Here is an 11,536-nt window from a genome sequence, read left to right on the forward strand (position 1 = left end):
GTGGATTTTAACTTAAATATTTGTACACTTACTGATTGAAAAAGTTCTGTCAACTGAACAGGTAATCACTTGACCTAGTGCTGATGTTTTGGAAAATGTAGTGTGTTCAGTGAGGAGTTTGCCAGGATGTTTTGGTTATATAGTAGAAGCATTCTGGCATCTACTTTGAGAAATGTTCTTTTACTCATGACACAGATGGGAATTGTCACTGGAGCAAGAGCATAGTCAGCTATTGCAGGCTTCTGTTTGGCGGCTAATAATATCCTGGGCTCAAGCTTGTACGGCACCAACATTCTGGTCTACTCCAGGAAGACACTCAAGCATATGCTTAATTTCCACTTTATAAATGCTTTCTTGAACTCTGTCAGAGCACTCTGCACGTTACCACAACTAAGGTTTGAACCAAAATACTTGTGGTCTGTAGGCAGCGATTCCGTCACATGAGCCCCAGAACTATTGTGTTCTTTGGCCAAGCTATTGGTAACTGTGCTAAACTACTGTGGGCTAGAAACCTCTCTGTGTTACTGCTATTGTGCCTGCTGCTTACATTTTTCCAATACTGTGCTATTTTTCTGTGTAAGTAGCAGGAGTGGAAACGACTTCCTTCACTTTCAGCTTCTGTTAGATGTGTGTATTCATGTGGAGTAGGTAACTCTATGGAGATGGTTGGGGTCTCTCTGCTTTTCCTGTCTTTGAAAATAAACCACCACCCTTTTAAGTGCAAGGAATCTTTATGCCTATCCGTGGGAAGCGGTTTTGCGGTGACATAACTGAAGATGGAGGCTATTACAGAGACGGGGGTTCAATAGAGTGCTTTATTTGTTTCTGTTTTCTCCTCTTTTACTCTAAAAGAAGTCACCTATAAAACACATTGTCTTTCTGTGTATGAAGAAATACAATCATTCACAATTTCCTGGAACTTTGTGTGGCACCTACTTATATAAAAGGAGCCTATTCATCTTTGCAATATTTCTGTTTTATAAAAAGACCCTTACTTCCACTGTGAGAAGGACCTATAGGACTATTAGTAGAACAGGAAAGGCTATTTTGCCTTGACACAGTACCTAGTTTCCCAGATGAAAGATCAAAGAGAATTGAAATACCTTTATTTTATAACTGACTGTGTGGAATTATGTATAAATCTGCTGGAGGTCTTTAAGGGGATTGCATTTTTTTATTTAAGTATGCCCACATCAATCTTCCAGGGCCTTTTGTCTCTTTGCTTCTGTATCCCATTGCCTGTGCTTTGATTTGGTACAATTTCCTTACTAAACCAATGTTTATATGAACTGATCATGACATCTTTTTTTGACATTTCTTTTGTAACATTTAATAAAGGTTAGAGTAATTGTAATGCCAAAATTAGTCTGTAAAAATTTGTTGCAATGTTTTGCAAAGTGCTATAATACAAAACTACGGGAAAAGAGGGGAAAATTATTCCATTTATGTAAAACAGTGTAATTCTGATTTAATTCACACATGGCTATTACATGTGGTTTTATTTTGGGAAATGTGCTACGCTATTGTTTTCTATAATGTCTGCCACATGCTGTCTGTTGCTTTTGCATTTAAGAATAGTGTTTTGAACTCCAGAGAAAATAAAGCTAAGTTAAGCTCACATTTCTAGACAAGCCAGTGCTGTGATGGTTAAAACACTCACATTACTCATAGCATTTCTGACTGAAATGGTCAGTGAGGAGCCCAAAATGCCCTGCCTGTGGGAGTCTGTGCCACCCTGTGTATGTTGTTATGTACAGTGGGTTTTCTAAGCAAGTGCAAATTATTTCTGCTCAGGTGCTAGTATGCAACTTTCCAAAGTTATGGATGTAATATTTTCAGTTTGGTTTAAGATCAACATAGCTAAAGATAAGCTTCTGATCTCTCTTTCATCCTGTCTCTGTCACTGGGGATTACATCACTGTCTTCTCCTTTGCCTGGGCATGCAGTCTGGACATCTCCTTTGACTTCATGCTTGCTTGCTTTCTTGACCTGTACATCTAGATTATGTCTAAATTTGCTATGTCCAGCTACGTAAGCTTGCAACTTCTTCTTTAATGTAAGATCTTCAGGTCCTTCCTCATTTCATACCTCATCAATTTTTACTTTTCCTGCTCTTAATGTCCTCCAAATGGTCCCCATTCAAAATGCTTCTGTTATAATCATCTTCTTGATTCTCTCTTTACCCCCTTCTTTTTGTCTGTTAGATTCATTTCTTCTGCTGCATTAAATTACTGTCTTTACCTGTACATCCCCTCAGTATTTCATTAAACCCTAAATAATATTTCACTAAATTCTGTTTTTCTTTATTCATTCCTCATCCTTTAACTCACTCTTGTCTCTTTTCTCTTTTGTCCTCTTTTGACATATGAATTTGAGCCTGAGGTAAAAAGGAAAATTGAAAAGTTTTCTTTGCCTGTACAATGCCAGCAGGACCTGGATACTTTGTCCTTAGGAAGTACTGTGAAACAATAAATGAAGGTCAATCAATGTACATTCTGATACACAGAACAGAGAGAAGGGAGGACATCCTAACTCATATAGCATTGGTCTGAAATGTTTTTTCAATAGTCTAGCATTAGACAGATCCTTATTCATTCATGGGAGCAATATCTGTTTCCTTAGACTTTGACCCTGAAGAAATGATGACACAGGGGCCTGCCACCTTAGTAGGATTTTGATGCTAAATACTGTTTGTACAGAAGGTCAAAACAGATTTTTTTCACATCTTTTTAATGAAAAAATACTTATAAAATATCAACAACTGCTTTTATAACAAAAAAGGTAGTTCCCTTCCTCCAAATCTAAGCATTTAAATATAGAAAAAGGCAGTAAATTGATTTAACCAACATGCTGTAACACTACAAAAATACTTTGGAGCAAGGCAGGGTAATAAACAGGTGTAAACTCAGAAAAAAATAATTTTACCCCCACTATATTTAGGAATTACTGATTCTTCCTGGATTGTCATGATAACTTTGAAAGTAGTCCTGAATTGTTACTCATTAAAAATTGAGCTTTTTTTTTTCCCTCTAACCATGCTGTTAAAACGCATGTAGCACAGATGTAGTAAGCATTTTACGATTATGTTCTTTTTGACATCAAATTGCCAGAGAAAGACAATTCCACAGAACTAGCTTAGTGAATTGCATCAAATGGTACACTTTCACTTGTTTCTCATTTCCTTGGAATAAGTACTTTCACATGTAGGCTCACTGAAGATGAATCACTGCCTGTGACTATTTATCTTGTAACTTGGAAATGGCTATTTGTTTCCCTTGGTCTTTGTGAAAAAGAGTTTTAGGATTTGATTAAGCAGAATAAAATGAGGAATTACTTTAAAAATCTGTAAAATACAGCACAGCATTGAATACTGTATTTTGGACCGTGCTGCAGGAGACTAATTCACTCATGTTCTCACAGTTTTTCAAAAATTATTTTGTAGTATCTTTTTTTTATACATGAAGTTAAATATGTATATGAGACCAGAAATCAGCTGATTTGTGAAATAAAAACTGCTTGGGGACAAACCAGCCTGTGATTTTGTGTATGTTTTGTGGGAGAATATGAAAATGATATAAAACTTTGGCATTCCCTTTATCCTGGGACTTAATCATAAAGTACTGTTTTTCCAGTTTACAGTGCTGAGGCCAGGGAACCATAATTGCAGGAAAAACTAATATAACAAGGACGCTCTGATCATCCCATCTCTACAGAAATAGAGATGACAGTCCTTACTTCCCCAGACTGCTTTATACTTTCCTCAAAATACCAGCTGAGCAGCCAGAGTTATTTGATGATATAGCACATGGCATGATGCACCATGCTGACTAGAAATCTTTAATTGTCCAAACTCTTTCCTTTCTGATGAAGTAATACCTTATCTAGACAACAGCTGAATGCTGAAAAAATGGCTGAAAACAACTTTGTAGGTGAAAGGATGAGCTCAACATTTTGGAGGTAGATTTTCTCCTCTTGACTCTGCATAAAAGAATTGTGCAGAAATATTTTCAACCAGCTGATTTCTTATCCCAAAGACTTTTTTTTTCTCCTTGGCTCCATCTACAATCTTCTTTCCAGTGAAATCTGTGAAATGTTTCATTAAAGGGAGGGTGAGAAATGGAAAAGAAAAATGAATGTTCAACCATAAATTATAGCTAGTCTTCTGCCACAGTTACATTTAGAAACCATATTCTTACATTGTCTTGAATTCAAAGTTACTTTTTTAAAAAATAAAACAAAACTTACATGTTTGTTATCAGTACTAGGAAAGTTAAATACTTTTTTTTGCCAGCAGAGGACCTGTGTGATCATCTAGCCAGCCTGTCTTCATATTACAGGGCATAATATTTTATCCCAAAATTCCTGCATCAAATTATGAACCTTGTTGTTGGATGATAAGATATTTCTTATTAGCATCTAATCGTAAAGTCTTTGGATTATTGAGTATCAGCTCCTCCAATAGTGGGCTGTTCAGTGGTTAATTATCCTAGCCATGTTTCTTTTTATAATTGTCATTTACTAAAAAGTTTTAATTTGCCTAATTTTTGCTTCTTTTGCTGTTGAAGTTCATTATCCTTTTGTCGTCCAGATCAAAAAACTTTCTACTGTCAGATATCTTATCCCTCTGTGAGTACTTATAAACTGTGATCAAGTCTACCTTGTAATTTCTCTTTGATAAGCTAAATAAATTAAGCCTGTTTAATCAATGTAATGTTGGCTTTCAAGACCGTCAGGCACTCAGGTGCTGTTTTTGAATGGTGTCCATGATTATAGCATAATATTGATTGGACAGTATTTTTCAAAAGTGGACTCAGTGCTGTCTTCTGTAGAAAATATAACACCTCATTCCTTCCTTCACTGTAGTCTTCCAAAGGTCTATAATCACCATTGTCTGTCTCGTTTGGATATCCCATTATAAAATGGGTATGTTAGTAACTCACTTCAGGCCCAAGCCTTCTGTTTGCTGTGTCCATATTATTAGCGCTTGCAAATTGCTGAGAGAAAAGCAAAGAAGTTCGGGAAAGCAGTCTAAGTCTAGCTAATTCTTACACAGCTGCAATTGATAAGAGATGCCCAGCTGTACAGTGAAGAGTTTAGAAAGGGACATGTTAATATTCCTCAAAAGAAGTCTCTGTGTGTGCTTCCCGGCCAGTTCAGCACAAAGTAAAAATAGATTAGGTTAAACCACTACTGATGAAATCCTGGTCCTGACTCTGGATCTGTTGACTGAATGAATCTAGTGCCTGTCATTCGGCATCAGCCAAGCTTTCCCAGTAGACCTGATACACTATCTAATACTTCAGAGAAGCAAAAGCATCCATTGCTAGTTCTGGGCTGCATTTTGCTGTAAATTATGTTTTTCAGCAACTAGTATATTTAGAAAGTATTCCTCTCACAGTGTAATTATCTTGGCTGTTATTGGAAAATGACTGTTTAGACTGAATCTTTTTTGCTTAAATCTGGACATAACTCGTCACAGACTCATAGTAATCACTCTTGGTCTGAAGTCCCAAAGCTTGGGTCATTCTCTAAGAAAAAAATTTTCATTATAGCCCATGTTAATGTTGAGTAATGTTGAGAAACGTGCAAAGGTTGAGTAGGCAGAGCTGTATAGCTGGGAGAGACAGTGACCCACAGTAGTGATAAAGGAGAAAAAAGCATCTTTAATCTTACAAACCCTTTAATCATTTATGTTTTATGGCACATTTCACAAGATTTGACCTAAGTAGTGACATTCTGAAATGATCATTGAAAAGGTCATGAAATTTCAGGAAAGAGAAGGGATTTCTACTTATGCCTATTCCATAATGTATAGTAATGTGAACTATAAAGGAGTGGCTTCAACTGGAAAAAAAATAGTTATATGCTCTGCAGTGCCACCTACAGTATTTTAATCAAGCCTGAACCACTTAACTGGAAGTGCATATTGCACTACTGGAAGTAGTGCAAGAGTGAAATGGAAAGTGTGAGCAAACCAAGATTAAACAAATATTAGAAAAGTGAAATACAGTTCAGCAAGAAACATGCTAGATTAGCATTTTAGTTCTAAAGTCTTTTCACCCATGATTTAAATATGATACTTTATCACAATGGTTTGAATTGTTTAACATTATCTGAACATGGCAACAAAGTTAGTCTCATGAATCTGAAATGGTGAAATTATGCCATTTTACAGGAATATGGCATCATCAGGGAAATTGCAAACTTACTTATTACAGCTTTTAAAATAAATCTATTTAGGTTATCATTCTTGGACTCCTGTGATGAATCCCTAGTAAACACGTATTACATGTTCAGACAAAATAAACAGTGGTGAGCATTATTAATTAGAGGAGGTTTTTTTTATAATTATAGCTAAGGTCATATTTTCTTGACAACTGAGCTTGAAGGCCTCTTTGAAAATAATTTTTTTAATTCTTTAATTTTTTAATTAATTTAATTTTAATTTATTTTTTAAAATTTATTTTAATTAAAAACAGTAGCATATATAACAAAGCCATTATATATTCATTTACTTACAACTTTGGAGAAGTTTCACAAAAACATGTATGCAAGGAGTTGTTTTCCAAGGAATTGCTCAAAAAGAAAAACAGTTGCCTGTAAAAGATGAGGCCATGCTTTTCCTGTATTTTGTTGTTTACTACCCTCTAAATATTGTAGAATACCAAATTATTTGTAAGGTTTGAGTGGGAAGAAATTTTCCTGTCTCTTGCTTACATGTTACCAAAAATACTGAGAACGGTGGCTCCCAGTCACAGTAATTATAATGTTCTTGGATGATGATAAATGAGAACTCCAAGTTGGAGCTTAAAATTATTGTGCAACTTCAGTATAACAGTTAAAGAAATAGTTTTCTCTCTGTTACACACAGCTAACCCTAACAATTGACCTTAATCAGAAAATTTCTAGAGATCCAAGGATCTTGTTATCTTAGCAAGTTACCTGGATACCAGGGCCAGCTTCAAAATTAATTCACTTTGTAAAGGGTATGATCTGACCATAAATCATTAAAGAGAGCTCAGCTTCTAATATCCCCCATGAACAGATGGGGTAAGCTGACAAGTCCATTCCCCTGATATGTGAGAGTCTGGGTACAGGACAGTCTCTGTGGTGGAGACTTTGAACAGAGATTCTTTGATCAGGGTGAACAACTATCACCCATTAGGGGAGAGGCTGGGACACAGATCTGTGAAGGACTGAAATGAAGACTTAACTCTGAACTGACTAGGTAAGTTTTGCTGATTTATATGGGAAACAAAAAACAATAATAAATGTAAAATATGTGTATATATATAATAAATATGCTGCTCTAATGGCTCAGTTGAAATAAAGTGTTTGGACAGAGATATTGGTAATTATTTAAAACTATGTATTAGCAATCCCGTGTCACCTTCTTTTAATTGTCCTACCTACAGGTTATAATTCAATGAATTACAAACTCATTCTAAAAATGTTAAAATGTGGTTCAACCCTTTAAAGTTGTATCTGAGCCCTGGGGAAAAAAAGAAAAAAAGAGTTACTTTTTTTTGTTTTCTCCTTGGATTTTTAGCTGTGTCTTGCGTTGGACTTAAAATCGTGAGAGAGGCACGTGGTCTCTCTGAGCCAGACAAACCACAAAATGATGGAAACCTCACAAGAAAGCCTATTCTTGCAAGAAAAGGAAAAAAGAAATTGCCTGGTTGTCTGTAACATTTTTCCTCAGCCTGTTATTTCAGAGAAGGGGTGGGAACAGGAATGTTGTTCTTTGGGTAATGTGTGGGTAGCGATTAGTATTGCAAAAGCTTACAGCTGGACTACTTAACTGACAGAAACAGGGAGCAGACAATGGCAAGAGGACAAAAAGGGAGGGGACCAACCCAAAACCTCTTTTATTTTCTTTTTTAAAGAGTCAGGAACAATAGCCAGTTAGGCTGTCAGCAAGTATACAGCCTGGGAAAAATACCACATATCCACATCTTACATGCAGGGGTGGTCACAGCCTCTAGCTACATGGGGGAGAGAAGTCAGCATAGCTATGACCCTGTCACAAGACACCAGTGATGTTCCGGGGACCCGAACCATTCTATTCTCAATCTGTGAATTACATCCAAGAGCAGAATGACCTTTGATTAGAAACCAAAAGACAGTCCCTAAAAATGATCAAACTCTTTGTTGGAATTTCTTTTTCAAGTCTCCATGTGTATGAATCTTGTTCCTTTTTCATAAGCCACTTATCTTCATTGTCTTAGTTCTTTTATATATCTAGCTGTCCAGCTGCAGCTGTTTCAGAAAATATTGGTTTTGAGAAAAATGTGTTCAATTCAAGCGAGTAGACCTGTAAAAGAGACTTAAGCCTTTAATCAGGAAAACACTTTTAATCAGATGAAAGCTCATGCCATCCTTAAACTTCAGGACTGCTCTGAATATAGTTGGTCTTATGTGTAGCTCGCTTGTGCCTTTAGAAATGGAGAGTGGAAGTGCAATTTAGACAGCCTGTCTCACCTAAGCTGGAGATATCACAGCAGCCTTTGGAAGCTAGATCATAAGCAAAAATGTCAAAAAAGGCAGCCAGGCTTGCAACAGCAAGTGTAATTCCATCAAGACACATGAATGAGATTAGATAGACCCTTCATATTTATAGGGAATATTTAGGGAATTACTAGGACTAGAACAGGACCATATGGATAGAAAGATCTGGCTGCTTTGGTTAGTGCTCTCTGCCTTATGGGTCGTTATTCTCTTAACAAGGGGGACTGAATGCTGGCCCCCATTGCTGTAGGCAGCTAGGAAACAGGTAGGTCTTGAGTCCTTGAAGGACTCAATTGAGTCAAGGGAGAAACCTGTCAGATTCCCATCAAAGAATTCTGGCTTCTTAAGTCATACTCCATACACCAGTTTTGACCTTTTCAATAGGCTGGCTCAATTCATGGGCTTTCAATATCTGGTTCTATACTGTTGGTTAATATTTTCCATTTTGAAATGCTTCAATCCCTTGCTTAATTGTATTCCTTTTCTTTTAGTTTACCCCAATTATCTCTTGGGAAAAAGAACTCTTGGACTGTGATTCCTTACTGTCCAAGCCATGCTATCCTAAAGGATTCACTAAGAATCTATAGCTGGTAGCACAAAGCACAGAGGAACCAAGAGCCCACTTAGAATAAGCTAGTCTCAGAGGCAGCAAAATAAGAAGCTTTACCTGTACAAAAGACCAGTGTTATCCCGGGAGGTGGCTAGTTTTGTGTTTTCTAGAACTGAGAAAAGGGAAGAGAAGAAATAAGAGGCAGGTGAAAGGAACAGAAAGTACTGATTTAAATGGGCATGCAGAAATTACTTACTAAACTTTGCAATTCCCCAAGTTTTCTGTGTCTCCAGTGAGAAATCTGTTTCTGCTGAGTCTGTTGGCAGGGAAATAAATAAAAATTCAAGTTATTGAACTAGCCTTGAGCAAGTTGGACTGGGTTAGAGGAGGAAATTTCACCCCCTTCTTTCAGATCTGAGTAAATTTAAGCTGGCAAAACTAGAACAAAGGAATCTTGAGCAATAAATTACCAGTCACAGGTACAATAATACAGAATCGTAGAAAAAATATGGCTGGAAGGGACATCAGGATATCATTTGGTCCAATCTCCTGTCTTAAGGCAGGATCAAGAATACATATGTCATTCTTGACAGAAGTTTGGATAATGTTCTGAAAAAGACCTCCAGTGAAACTCAGAGCTTCCTCAAGAAATAGGTCCTAAAGCTCTACAATACTTACTGATACAAGGTCTTAGCCCTACCTGTAACACGATACTTTCTTTGATTCTGGCCTACTGAACAACAGGGCCTGATTTTGCATACATATTATAATTCTTCATCAAGAAGTTGTCCTCCTTAATGATGAAATAATAATTTGTTGTTAATTGTCATCAGTTGTATGTCATTAGAATGCTTTGTGTTGGCTGGAAAATGTAACCAGAGAGTGTTGGACCAATTCTGCATTTCCTCAGTGAGGTGAATAGTCTGGGGAGGTGTTAGAGGTCACTGCAGGAAGTCAGTCCTGACTGTGGGAACCAACAGTTACTAAAAGTAAAAGAAATATTAATGCATAAGAATCTTGCTTCAAAATATATAAAAATTGTTAATTTCACAGTCAGAACTAGTGCTGAATTAATCACTCAGGAATTTATACAAGTTCTATTAACCTGTTAAGAAGAATAACCTTGAAAAACACCTTTAAATACATTGTCCCCCCCCTTTTTTTTTTTCATTTCATTCACTATAATGTTAGATAAAATATAATCAGGACAATTATGACAAAAAAACTTGTTTTCTAAAAATCTCAGAGGTTTGCATTTTAACTCTTTAAGTAGCATACACCTATACAATTTTTGTAAAGTATTAACCAAAAACTCAAAGCCATTTTGACAATCAAAACCGGAATTACGTTTTCCAAAAGTTTGTCCATAGCACACCACGGTAGGAGATATCAGCTTACTCTCTTGCTGGGCTACACTGGAAGTTTAAATAAAGGACCGATAAAGACATAATTAAAATCTCGCAAGTTAAGTATCTCTCATGAATTATTAAAGTCTCGCTCCTTCATATCCTGCTGTAATTATTCTGCTCTGCAGCTCCCGCAATCACTCTTCGCAGGGCCAGGCTGACACCTAAAGGGGCCGCCTGCGAAGCTCAGATAAGGACTAGGCACGCGGCTCCGCGGCGCGGGGCGGCTGCAGCCCGGACGCGGGGGCGGCTTGGCGCTCCGGGCTGCCCCGGGGAGCAGACGGGTTCCTTACCTGGTTCCAAAGGATGGACCTGGCTCTTGGTCAAATTCAGCAGAGTACCTAAGCGCCTTGGTCGCGGGCTCTCCCTGATCCCTTGCAGAGGCGACCTGCTCGCTTTCAGGGGCGACTCGCAGGCTGTCTTCTGCGGGGGTTTCCTGCGCGTAGCACGGAGGCCACCGAATCTAACCCGGCTCCGCCGCGAGCCAGCGAGGTGTGCAGCTCTGGCCGCGTCCTGCCGGCCTGCTTATCAACGGAGCGACTCCTGGGAAGGCTGCCGTGCCGCCGGCGCTCCCGGGCCGGACCTGGCCGCCAGGCCCGTCGCCCGCCGTGAGGGAGCAGGGCGGGGGGCGGCCGGGGCAGCCCCAGCCCCGGGGGCGTCGGGCACCGGGGCCGCACCGGGGCCGCACCGGGGCCGGGGCCGGGCCGGGGCAGGAGCCGGCACCGCTGCGGCGTCGCGGGGCTGCGCTGAGATGGGGCCGGGGCTGGGGGAGGCCGGAGGTGGGACGGGGAGGGCTGGGGGGGGTCCCTCAGGGCCCTGACAGTAAGTTCCGGCTTTGTTGCTTGATCGTTGGAAACTGGATAACTGGAAAAAACTTTCCCGGTTGTCAGTTCTGTAAACCCTCCTTAGTTTGGTCTTATTTTAAAGTAAATGCCAAAATATTCGAAATACATTGCAACCTGAAAACAATGCTCAGAATCAACCCCTTTTCAGGTTTACGCGTCACTTTAATTTCCTCAGAACGCATGCCTTTCTCTAGGGACGTCCTGCATTAAATACAGTAATCCCAGCA

General features: G+C 38.8%; 1 long non-coding RNA gene across 1 annotated transcript; it reads right to left on the reverse strand.

The window, feature by feature from the left end:
- Nucleotides 1-2,830: 2,830 nt before the first annotated feature.
- LOC106496265 (uncharacterized) lies at nucleotides 2,831-10,990 on the reverse strand. The gene is made up of 3 exons (XR_010883567.1): nucleotides 10,758-10,990; nucleotides 9,315-9,374; nucleotides 2,831-4,083 (listed from the first exon to the last, which is right to left on the reverse strand). It is a non-coding gene; the product is annotated as an uncharacterized lncRNA (long non-coding RNA).
- Nucleotides 10,991-11,536: the final 546 nt, after the last annotated feature.

The sequence above is a fragment of the Apteryx mantelli genome, chromosome 2 (genome assembly GCF_036417845.1).
Source record: "Apteryx mantelli isolate bAptMan1 chromosome 2, bAptMan1.hap1, whole genome shotgun sequence".
NCBI classification, from domain to species: domain Eukaryota; kingdom Metazoa; phylum Chordata; class Aves; order Apterygiformes; family Apterygidae; genus Apteryx; species Apteryx mantelli.